Raw genomic sequence first — 12,622 nt, forward strand, 5'->3', positions numbered from 1 at the left:
TCCACGATTCGTAAGCCCACACCGTGTAACTTGCTACAGGCCCCGCACCCCCCTATAGACTGCCATGACCACTGGACAAGCAGATGGTGGCTTACCGTCGCTCAGCAGCTCCAGGGCGCTTCACACTGCCAGGAGCAGCAACGGTGGTGGTGGTGGTGGTTTTGCTGGCCGTGGTGGTGCTGGTGGCCGCGGTCCGGAGCCAGTTATGAGCCAGCGCCTGCGCTGGCGTCATACGACAATTCGGATCCCATCTGTTGAGAGACGCACGGGGGACACACGCGGCCACGTGGTGAGAGAGGCATGGTGAGAGCTTTGATGTTCCTTCCCTTCTCCCACGAGGTCCAGGAACGCACAGCAGCAGCGGAAGCCACAGTAGCAGTGGCAGTCCTCTGATGACCAGCAGTGGCTTGGACAGACCTCCCACTCCTCCATAAGAGGGCTAACTCCACAGAGGGCCAGTGGTACCGCTTATTGGCAGGTCCACTCAGCTCCACATCTTCCTGGTGATCGGTGGAGAGCGGTCGCCGATCAATTAGAGGGGGGAATCCTCGTGGGGAGGGGGTGGGAGTGGTGGGTGGTTCTTACCGCAAACAGGAGCTGATGAATTCGACAAACTCCGGGTCATCGCTTTTGAGCACCTTGTGAAGTGGGAAGCTCCCCGGAACCCTTTTCTTGCCTGGGCAGAACATCTTCCCCCGATGGTCTGCAGGAGCCATACACAGCGCAAGAGACGAAGTCACCAACCACCACATCGCCCATCTACCCACTTACTGACCGATTCATCAACCCACTCATCCACCTACCCACCCATACACACTTCCACCTACCCAATCGCTCACTCACCTATCCACCTACCCACTCACCCACCCACTCATCTACCCGCCTACTCACCCACCCACCCTCTCACTGACCCATTCACCCACCCACCCACTCACCCATTCGCCCAATTACCCACCAACCTACTCGCCTACTCACCCACATACCCATCCACTTGCCCACACACCCATTTACCCACCCACACACCCAAGTAATGTAAAATACAAAGACGCCCCCTCCAAAACAAAATAACAACAGCCTGAGGCCACTCCCTAAAACTGAATCCGGTCTGTCGATCACTCCACGCTTCAACTCACCAAAGAACTGCGTTCTGTCGGGTGCTCCATTCACCATGTACCTTGGAGGCATCCCCAGAATCTGCACATGGTTGACATGAAGACAAAGGTCACCCGTACAGCTTCGGCACACTGTCGGGACAAGTGCTGTTAGATCGAGTAGCAAAATTAGCAGCGTTTGTTGAGGGCCAGCACTGTGGCACACAGAGACAGGAGTGGCGGCTGATTTCAGCCGCATCATCTCTACATAACAAAAAGGCTCAGTCCATTTTACACGCACCTTTATATCATCCGCACCTAGTTTACACAACAAAGGCTCATTCCTAACAGCGTGCTTCAGCCGAACCGAACCTCACAAAAATAATATTCAGGGCCTACCTTGGCTCCTGCCACCCTCAAACAGTATATATACAAGGACTGTTTCTTGGAATTTCTCTCACATGATAAAGCTATCGTGCTGTGAATGTTCCACCTGAAGATGGAGGCTTGTGTTGCCTCCGAAACGTCGTGATTTTTATTTTATTTTTATTTTACTTTCATTAATTTTTTTATTTTTTACCTACGCGACTTTACCAAAAAAACCTAAGAATGTGAATTCTTGCAGTCACGAAAGCTTCAAATCTAGAATTGACCCAGGTACTTTACACACTCCACCAGGTACTCAGTTGAGGCTGACTCGAACTAGAGGAGGCCCAGGACCAGTTCAGACAATAGTCACTGGTGTTGCCCATGAGCTGGAATCAAACTCAGTTTCTAGCACAGCAGGCTGACCGCTACACTACCGCTCCCCCACACAAACAAGACACACACGTGTACACGCAACATACGACGGCCGTTATTCACAGATCACCAAGTGGCCACCCTCCCTCCTGCCACCCCCATAGCCCACGACTCCAAGGAAAGAGAGGGGGATCACGAGCGGACAGACGCCGTGTGGGAAATACCTCTATGCAGCGCGGGAGGTGATCTTCGTGGCTGTTGGACCGGAATAATTCCCTGCCCGTCGCCAACTCCGCCACCGTGCAGCCCAGCGCCCACATATCCACTCCACATGTCAAGCTATAGCCCAGCAACAGCTCCGGAGCCAAGTATTCTAGGGTCCCACCAACATTCATAGCTGTACAAAAATCACAAGGACAACAAACATGTGTGCGTGTGTACACACTGTGTCTTAAACAGCATCATCATCAAGCACACAAACAGTCACATGTACAGACACTCAGATACTCACACACAGACACACTCAGACAGACACTGACATATAGACACTCACACGGACGCAGAGAGACCCATGAATAAAGACAGCCATATAGACACCCACACGCAGACACTCACACACCCAGGTGAGGTCACTCACGTTGACTTTCCACGAAAAAGCTCGTGCCAAAGTCCGTGATCCTCACGGTGCCAGTCACGGTGTCTTTGACGAGAACATTTTCCTGGAGGATGGGTAGAATGAATTCAAACTCAGAGGTTATGCCGATATCATTCAGCCAGCAGTGGATCAATCACATACCACGACACACGCTAAACAGGGGAACTAGATGAGGCATAGCGCTGTCGACAAGCGTCAGTCAAGAGCAATATTCGCTGTTTTCTGACAGCTGTCACTCGGCGGTGCCCCTTTCAAATGTGTCAAAATTAAATTTCGATTTAAAGCTTTTGTGACTGCAGGGATTCATCTTCTTGGTTCTTTCGGTAAAGTCATCACGTAGAAGGGAAGTAATACAATAATAAAAATAAAACATAATAAAAAACATAGTAAAAAAAGGTGAAAACCAGGTCAACTGAGGACGGCTGCTTGCGTTGTGGCCGAAACGTCGTGAGAATTGTTTTATTTTTATTATTTTATTACTTCCCTTCTACGTGACTTTACCGAAAGAACCAAGAAGATGAATCCCTGCAGTCGCGAAAGCTTTAAATCGAAAAATAATACGATCATTTTATTATGTTTTATTTTTATTATGTTTTTTTATCTTTTATTAAGTTTTATTTTTATTATTTTATTACTTCCCTTCTACGTGACTTTACCGAAAGAACCAAGAAGATGCGTCAAAATTGTAGATGTGAGTAGAGGCGTGTCACGTTCAAAGCACTCTCAGGGACCATCAAAGTGAAGGGGGTTGGCTCTATTGACAACCGAGTGCCGTTGCTCCAACAGGAGAGCTGCATGGAGCTCACAGCTCGATGAGTTCTGTTAACGAGTTAGAGACAAAAAGCCATGCACAAGAGAGTGCACGGATTCTGTGACGAATTCCACTGTACCTTTGTCTATGGACGTTTTCAATTTGCAGATTGGAATTCGATAACGAGCAGTTGTCAGGCCAAAATGCACATTTCGCACGTTTTAAAAAAAATTCTTTTTGACTCTGTTTCATGTCTCCCAGGGTTTGGGGCAACGCTGATCAACGTTGCCGGTTTTCTCTCTGGTGAGTCCCCAAGAGCGACACGACTCTACACGATAGTTTAATTTATACCAGATCACATTCACCAGAGGAGCATGGCCCTGCCTCCTTCCAGTGAGATGGGCAGAGCTTACATATCGACCCTGTGACCAACATGGCCGGTTTTCTCTGTGCAACGAGTCCCCAATAAAGATACACCTCTGCAATCTTAATTTGTAGCTTTCGTGACTGCAGGAATTACTCTTTGGTTCTTTCGGTAAAGTCACGTATAAAGCTTGCGTACTTTGTCAACCGTCGTCCTACTCATTGACATGCAATTTTTTTCTCTAACCCTTCCTTCTCTCCGCCCCACCCCCCTCTCTCTATTTAAGGCCTCGTCACAGAGACGTTCTCTCTCTGTGTGCCGATGTGTGTTCTCTTTCTATGTATCTTTCCGATATCTGTCTGCATATATGTCTGTCTATAGTTTTCTGGTTAGATTTGTGTTGCTATTTCTTTTATACCTGTTGATGATTGCTTGTGTTGCAATCGAAACGTCGTATGCTATTATCTAATTAATTATTTTATCTTTATACGTGACTTTACCGAAAGAACCAAAGAGTGATACACTTCTGCACCAAAGTAAAAGCTGAACGGTGTGTCCACTCACTGGCTTGATGTCCGTGTGGACGATTTTCCTGGAATTGATGTGGCGCAAGAACTTGAGGATACCCCTGGTGTAGGTTTTCACCATCGCCATGTCCAACCGCCGGAGCCCTGCATTTCTAATCACTTCATGAAGGCTCTCCCTGTGAGAGAGGCAGAAGCAGCAACAAAAACACGGCATCAGTACCATCCCCTACAATGCTGCACTGATTCTGATAACGGTAATCATGTTCATATTGTACGTTCACATGCACGTTTATGACCAATATTAAGAGTTATAGTTCCGTGTGGGTTGAGGTCGTCAATTTGCCGATAAACCAAATCAGTTGGCATATCTGCCCACTTGACAACTTGATTTCATTGGCTTTGTTGCCGGGTAGTGGAGGGTTATCCATTGGGAGAAGATAAAAACTCAACACAGAACAGAAGCTCGGGATTTTCGCCGAGAGGTACAAGCATCACCACTGCCATGCAGCCACCCTGCTGATTGAGTGGAGGCGTGGGTTGGTGAAAGTCGCAGGGCTAATGGAGAAAAGAGAAGTGGTCTCCAATGCACCCGTGGCACATGGCAGCTCCACAGGATTACAATGCATGGGTGGTGGCGTGGGCATCTCAAAATTAACAGCTTGCCGCGGTGGCGAGATGACATCTCCCCCGCCTGGTATGGAGGAGGTCGTAGGTTTGATCCCGACCGTGATGCCTGTACATTTGGAGTTTGCATGTTCTCCCCGTGGGCACGTAGATTTTTCTGTGAGTCCACTGGTTTTCCCCTCCACATTTATAATCAAAATGCTACTTTGTTAAGCTTTTATTAGTGGTCTGGTCGCTTCTAAAAAATATCTAAAGTTTGTTAAGTTAGTTAACCACGTTATTGGCGGAGGGGGGGGGCATGCAGTACATACTTCAACAGCTCCATGACGATGCAGTAGTGTCCTCTGAAATGAAATATGTTCAGGACTTTGATGACGTTGAAATCTTCATCACTGCCCTCGCCCTGAAGTTCCAGAGCTATCTGGAGCTCCATCTTCTGGTATATTTCTTGCTTGGAGCTGCACAGAGGAAGTCCACAAATGAAGAGCCTGCATTTGCTTAAGGGATATCCAGAGCCAAATTAAATTCAGAATAAAATAATTAAATATGAATTCACCAGGTCTAACAGCACCAGGAGTTCCAGTAGCACACTCGACTAACATTGGTGAGGAGCTCCCACAGAGGGAGCAGGAGCCGGCGTAGGGCACCCAATAGGATTTGAAAGTGAAGAACCATTCAAATCGGATTGGTCATTTGAGAAATCTAAATGCAAACGCATGTTAACACAACGCATTCTCACTTCAATGTGCCTCTTCCATTCGGGCACACTTCACATAACACGGAATGTGCCCGTAATAACACGAACGCGCCCATTGCAACACGGAACACCACTCGTTATAACGTAGAACACGCCTGTTAAAGGACGGAACCCGCCCGTTATAACACGATCTGTGAGTAGTCGACAACAAACTACTTTCTTGAGCTGCAATGATACATTACTCGCAATGATAAAGTAACGTGACGGCATACCCTCAGTTATTGGTCTCGTCATCTCAAGGTGTATGAGTGCATTGTATCCCGACAAACATTATTATTACATTATTTATGGGAAAATTATTTTCGCTCAATACTTTTTTACTGAACGCGGAACTTTTCAGGAATGTATCTACAGCATTAAATGAGAAATTACCGTAATGTGCAGGTAATCTTTCAGCAATGGGATGTTTGCCCCAATATTAGTTTACACTGTGTGTGTGTATTTTAAGCTTTAGAGAGGAAAAATCTGAGAACCCAGAAGGAACTGATGCAGAACAGGGGTAGAACATGCAAACTCCATACAGGAGGGCACCCGAATCAGGAGTCGAACCCAGGCCCCCCTTCTCGCTTTGATGCACGAGTGTCATCACTGCCAATTTTGGAGCTTTTGTGACTGCAGGAATTATTCTATGGTTCTTTCGGTTAAGTCTCGTATAAAGATAAAATAATAAAAATAATACATTACATTTCGATATTTTACTAGGTTATTTAATTTTAGTGTGCCTATCTTCTAATTATCATTGACATGCTAATTTTTTCTCTGCCCCCTCCCTCTCTCCGCCCCCTCTCTATATTTAAGGCCTCGTCACAGAGACGACCTCTCTCTTTGTGCCGATACGTGTTCTCTCTCTCTGTGTGTCTTTGTGATGTCGGTCTGCTTGTGTGTCTGTCTACAGTTTTCTGGTTAGATTTTTGTTGCTATTTCTTTTATACCTGATGACGATTGCTTGGGTTGCAATCGAAACGTCGTAGTATGCTATTATTTAATTTATTATTTTATCTTCATACGTCACTTAACCGAAAGAACCAACGAATAATGTCATCACTGCATCGCACGGCTGCCCGTGGCAACGGACTTAACAACAACATCGGCCTCGTGACGGCGCGGCTCTGAAGTCTTACCTCGATGGTGACACCAGGATCTTGATGGCCACCAGGATGTTCCTTTTGTGATCAAGGCATTGGATCACCTGGCCTTGACCTCCTTCTCCAATCTTCTTCAGCACCTCATAGCGATAGCGGAGGTGCTCATGCCGGAACTGCACAAAAGGTACAATCATTTAAAGTGAATATAATTAAAATCACAAAGTTTAAGAAGTGAGAATGTATATTCTTTGGGATATGCAAATTCCTTTGTCAAGGCGATCTTCCCCCTCCAACCCAGCTTAAATATACGCTGCCAAGCGTGGTGGTGTTCATTCAGACGCTGTCTCCCCGACAGACCTGTTCTTCACCTGAGGACGGCTGCTTGCGTTGTGGCCGAAACGTCGTGAGAATTATTTTATTATGTTTTATTTTTATTATTTTATAATTTCCTTTCTACACGTACATAGATTGAAAGAAAATAACAAAAAACTAAAAACAATCAAAGGGTTTCCGGGTGAAAATTATGTTAATGACAGATTAGTATTCTTTGCTTCTTTCGGTAAAGTCACGTATAAAGATAAAATAATAAATTAAATAATAGCATACTACGACGTTTCGATTGCAACACAAGCAATCATCATCAGGTATAAAAGAAATAGCAACAAAAATCTAACCAGAAAACTATAGACAGACATATAAGCAGACAGACATCACACAGACACACAGAGAGAGAGAACACGTATCGGCACAAAGAGAGAGGGATCGTCTCTGTGACGAGGCCTTAAATATAGAGAGGGGGCGGGGGCCGAGAGAGGGAGGGGGCAGAGAAAAAATTTGCATGTCAATGAGTGGACGACGACGTGGTACGGTATTGCATAGCCGCAACCGAGGGGTCGGCACGCAAAGTGGCTGTGTTAGTGTGAAAGCGCAAGTTTGAAATGGGCATAAAGCACGACTATCATCAGAAGGTGGTAGGATGGGAAGATCATAGCCAGTATTGACTTAAACTGGTTGATAACGTCCTTCCAATGATTACTCAGTTTGTACCCATCTTCTCGGTTTAAATTGTGTCTGTGTCGATAAAAATGGATGGCTTCATGAATGAATCTTTGTTGATAGACAAGTGGGTTTGCAAAGTACCTTCGTCTTAGAGAAATAAATTTCGTGTGAGCCCACCGCATTAAAACAATGATCAGCCACGGCTGAGGTATTGGTCCTACCGTGTTTCAGATCCTACCTAGTTTCGGATTTGACTTATGTTCACGAACATAAGTCAGATCTGAAACTGTCGGGTTGGCTGCCTACCACTTGCATTAATATTGGCTACTGACATTTGGGCTATGCCCATTTCAAACCCTAATAAACAGTTTGCCTTTGGAAGCTAACCCCCCTTTTCCTGAAGACGACCGATTTTGTTGCGATTGAAACGTATTTCGATTTAAAGCTTTCGTGACTGCAGGTATTCATCTTTTTGGTTCTTTCGGTAAAGTTACGTAGAATGGAAACAATAAAAATAATAAAATAAAACATAAAAAAATTATTCTCACGTTTCGGCTACAACGCAAGACGGCTGATTGCGTTGTAGCCGAAACGTCTTGAGAATTCTTTTATTATGTTTTATTTTATTATTTTTATTGTTTACATTCTACGTGACTTTACCGAAAGAACCAAGAAGATGAAACGTTGTAGTTTTAGTTTTTGTTATTTTCTTTGAACCTATCTACTTGACTTTACCGAAAGACCCAAAAAATATTAATTCTTGCAGTCACGAAAGCTTTAAGTCAAGATTTAAGTGAGAATGTAATTTTCTAATATATTTTCTGTAATGATTACGTTTTTTTAATCCTTTATATTAATTCTAGATTTGAAGCTTTCGTGACTGCAATGATTCATATTCTCAGGTTTTTTCGGTAAAGTCACGTAGGTAAAAAACATTAAAATTAATGAAAGTAAAATAAAACAGAACAAAATAAAATTCACGACGTTTCGGAGGCAACACGCGTCTCCACTACGTGATGTCTTTGATCACCGCTCGCCCTCCGTCCCGGCGCGTCTCCATTCATTGTGTTGAGCACTGCGTGCAGTCTTTGATCGCCGCTCGCCCTCCGTCCCGACACGTCTCCATTCATTGTGTTGAGCACTGCGTGCAGTCTTTGATCACCGCTCCTCCTCCCTCCCGATCCGTTTCCATTCATTGGCTACCACAGCCTGATAAGCTCTCCCCCCCCCCCCTCTCCACCTCCCTTCAACTTGCTTATAAGGGATTACATCTTGAATCATTGCTTCACTTGATGCAGCTAATTCGGCTGTGACGGTCCCACCTTTATATTAAGTTCACTTGCTTGCTTGCGCGCTTACGACCATGCAAATCTTTCAGTCGTATTTTAACCCACTTGCCGTGATCCAATCGAGCTGACATGTTGCACACAGACTCGTTGTGCGTGACAATTTATTTTCGTGAAATTTTTTTTCAAAAATGTTCCACTTTTTAGGGAATTTTTTTTTCATATTTAATTTAAAATACCAATGTGATAAAAATGAAACTCTTACTCAAGAAAAACAGAAATGAATAATAAAATAAAACCGATGCCATGCATATAAAAGATTTATAGTGAAAAATCTTTGTTTTTAAATCCTTTATTTAAATCTGTCATTGTGGAATGTTCTGATGTCTGCTGGCTGAGTCACCCTTCAAAATAGAGCGTCTTAGCTCAATGGGATTTACTCGCGATAAAAAAAAATCCTGATTCTGAAGTGCATTGGTGTGTGTGATAGCCTTGGTTGGTACTTCAGGTGCAATGACAAGAAGCCACAAACCCTGCTACCGATGGGCCCTGTGACCGCCCCCACAGCCGGTGTTTTGTTGCGAGCCTCACCAGAATGTAATTTCGTTCTTGGTCGTCGTATCCATCATTGTTGCATCCCTCAGATTTGTTGTAGAGTGCAAAGTACCACACTTCCTGCATGGCTGCGAGTTCTAGCTTCTCACGGTGGGTCAAGTGAGGGCCAAAGAGAGCCATGATTTCTGCAGACATGAGAATAACAACAACATCTGTGTGATCCCAAAGTTGAGCAATTTGTAGGAAAATATTACAGGATTGGGATGTTTTGGCCAATACCAGTTATGTCTGTATGTATGTTGAACTTCTTTTGCACCGTACGTAGGCAATGGTGCCAAATGGATACGCGGGGGAAGGAAATTTATTCTAAACATGAAAAGTTCTAAAGAAAGTAGTTTTCAATCTAGATTATTTAAAAGTGTATAGCTCCAGTGGCTTCCTAATATCGGAAGTGCATCTGAAAGCGTGTGATGTGCTGAGGCCAGAGCACAGATAATCATCCCCATGCAACATGGCCACCATGATGCAGTCCCCCATGCAACATGGCTACCATTAAGTCCCGCATGCAACACTGCCAACATGAAGTCCCTCACGCAACGTGGCCACCTGGATATCACCCATGCATCATGGCCGCTATGAAATCTCCAATGCATCACGGCCACTGTGACATGCACCATGTAACATGGCCATTGTGATGTTCCACCATTCACCATGGCCCTCTGTGACGTCCCTCATTACTGTCCTTACCTTGCGGTGATTTGCTGCAGATGGAGGCGGTGCCCTCTGAGGACAGCGCACTCCACGTGGTGCAAGATTCGCCCTTACTCCTCGCCTCTCCAGCTCGGCTCATCTACACACACACAAAGACAAAGGTCCACCACGTAAACTTTAGCAAGATGTTGGGGAAAGGGCAGGAGGCGAGCACTGAGCCAGGATCTCTGAGATCCTGGGCTCCACAATCAGGAGGGTCCTGCCAAGATGTTGTGTCAGTTCTCAGCGTTGGGATATTTGGCCAATATCTGATGTCACACTTGGATTTACAATGAGACACGTGTGGATTTAGAGGACACACACAGGTTAATGGCATCCTTCAAACTGTTAAGAGAAGAGGGGCTGGGCCAGGACATGCCACGGCCAGGAGGAACAACGATGGCCGATGGTCTAGAACAATAACGGAGCTGCAGCCAAGTATCGGAGCACGTCTGAGAGGACAACTTCCAGAGAGATGGAGCAACAAAATCGGTGCTTGGTGGATTATGCCATCGCAGGATCGTGAGGGGTAGCAGGAACTCAGGGAAGGAAGCCTTCATCCAGTAGTGGATAGATACAAGTACTTACTCTTAGTTTTTTCGGTAAAGTCACGTAGGTAAAAAATGAAATTAAAACTAATAAAAATAAAATAATAATTATTTTTAATTTCTGAATGAATGAATTCAGACGCTGTCGCCTCGACAGACCTGGTTTTCACCTGATGACGGCTGCTTGCGTTGTGGCCGAAACGTCGTGAAAATTATTTTATGTTCTATTTTTATTATTTTATTACTTCCCTTCTATGTGATGACTTTACCGAAAGAACCAATACGATGAATCCCTGCAGTCACGAAATAAGCTTTAAATCTAAATTTTATTATGTTTTATTTTTATTATTTTATTATATTTTATTATTATTATGTTTTATTTTTATTAGTTTAATATGTTTTATTAATAATATTTAAATGTTTTATTTTTATTATTTTATTATGTTTTATTTTGATTATTTTTATGTTTTTTATTATGTTTTATTTTTATAATTTTATTATGTTAAATTTTTATTATTTTATTATGTTTAATGTTTATTATTTTATTATGTTTTATTTTAATTATTTTATTATGTTTTATTTTTATCATTTTATTACGTTTCATTTTTATTATTTTATTAATTCCCTTCTACGTGACTTTACCGAAAAAACCAAGAAGATGAATCCCTGCAGTCACGAAAGCTTTAAATCGAAAAGTACTGTAGATTATTCACATGTAGTCAGGCAGGTACACAGACAGGATCTCGGGGGAGATACTCTGATAGATGCACACACACTCAGGCAGGCAAGTAGATGCACACTCAGGTATATGGATAGGCGACAGGTAGCCACACGCAGAGTGGAGAGCACAATTCCATCCATACTTCACCACACGAGTCGAAGAGCCACACGTACTTCCATGGTAGCAACTTGCAGAGCAGGGTGCACAGAACTCACAGCGTCTCTCGCACAGTCCGGGTATCTGCGTGCGGGGCAGGAGACGAAGGCGAGGATCACAAAGAGTCGAGGGGGAGTGAGTGCTCCCAGATCTCAACACGAGTCACAACGCGGCCTTACATCCTCACCATGAACCCACATCATCAACACAGACTCACATCATCACCAATCACTCACCACGCGGGCTTACACCCTCACCATGAACCCACATCATCAACACAGACTCACATCATCACCACTCACTCACAACGCGGGCTTACATCCTCACCATGAACCCACATCGTCAACACAGACTCACATCATCACCACTCACTCACAACGCGGGCTTACACCCTCACCATGAACCCACATCATCAACACAGACTCACATCATCACCACTCACTCACAACGCGGGCTTACACCCTCACCATGAACCCACATCATCAACACAGACTCACATCATCACCACCCACTCACAACGCGGGCTTACATCCTCACCATGAACCCACATCATCAACACAGACTCACATCATCACCACTCACTCACAACGCGGGCTTACATCCTCACCATGAACCCACATCATCAACACAGACTCACATCATCACCACTCACTCACAACGCGGGCTTACATCCTCACCATGAACCCACATCGTCAACACAGACTCACATCATCACCACTCACTCACAACGCGGGCTTACACCCTCACCATGAACCCATATCATCAACACAGACTCACATCATTACCACTCACTCACAACGCGGGCTTACATCCTCACCATGAACCCACATCATCAACACAGACTCACATTATCACCACTCACTCACAACACGAAATACAAAAACAACAACAACCGACATTCGCCACTAAGTAGGGGTGATGACACCACGGCGCTTGTACCGGGCCAGGTGCACTTTTAGGCCACGTGAAGTGTCGAAGGCTGACAAGACGTCACGGGATAGACCCAGGTTCC

At 44.7% G+C, this 12,622-nt stretch overlaps 1 pseudogene; it reads right to left on the reverse strand.

Moving 5' to 3' along the window:
• The window catches only part of LOC144738374 (uncharacterized), a 215,599-nt pseudogene that overhangs the window by 93,322 nt on the left and 109,655 nt on the right, over positions 1-12,622 (reverse strand).

This window comes from Lampetra planeri, chromosome 82 (genome assembly GCF_965212315.1).
Source record: "Lampetra planeri chromosome 82, kcLamPlan1.2.h2, whole genome shotgun sequence".
Lineage (NCBI taxonomy): Eukaryota > Metazoa > Chordata > Hyperoartia > Petromyzontiformes > Petromyzontidae > Lampetra > Lampetra planeri.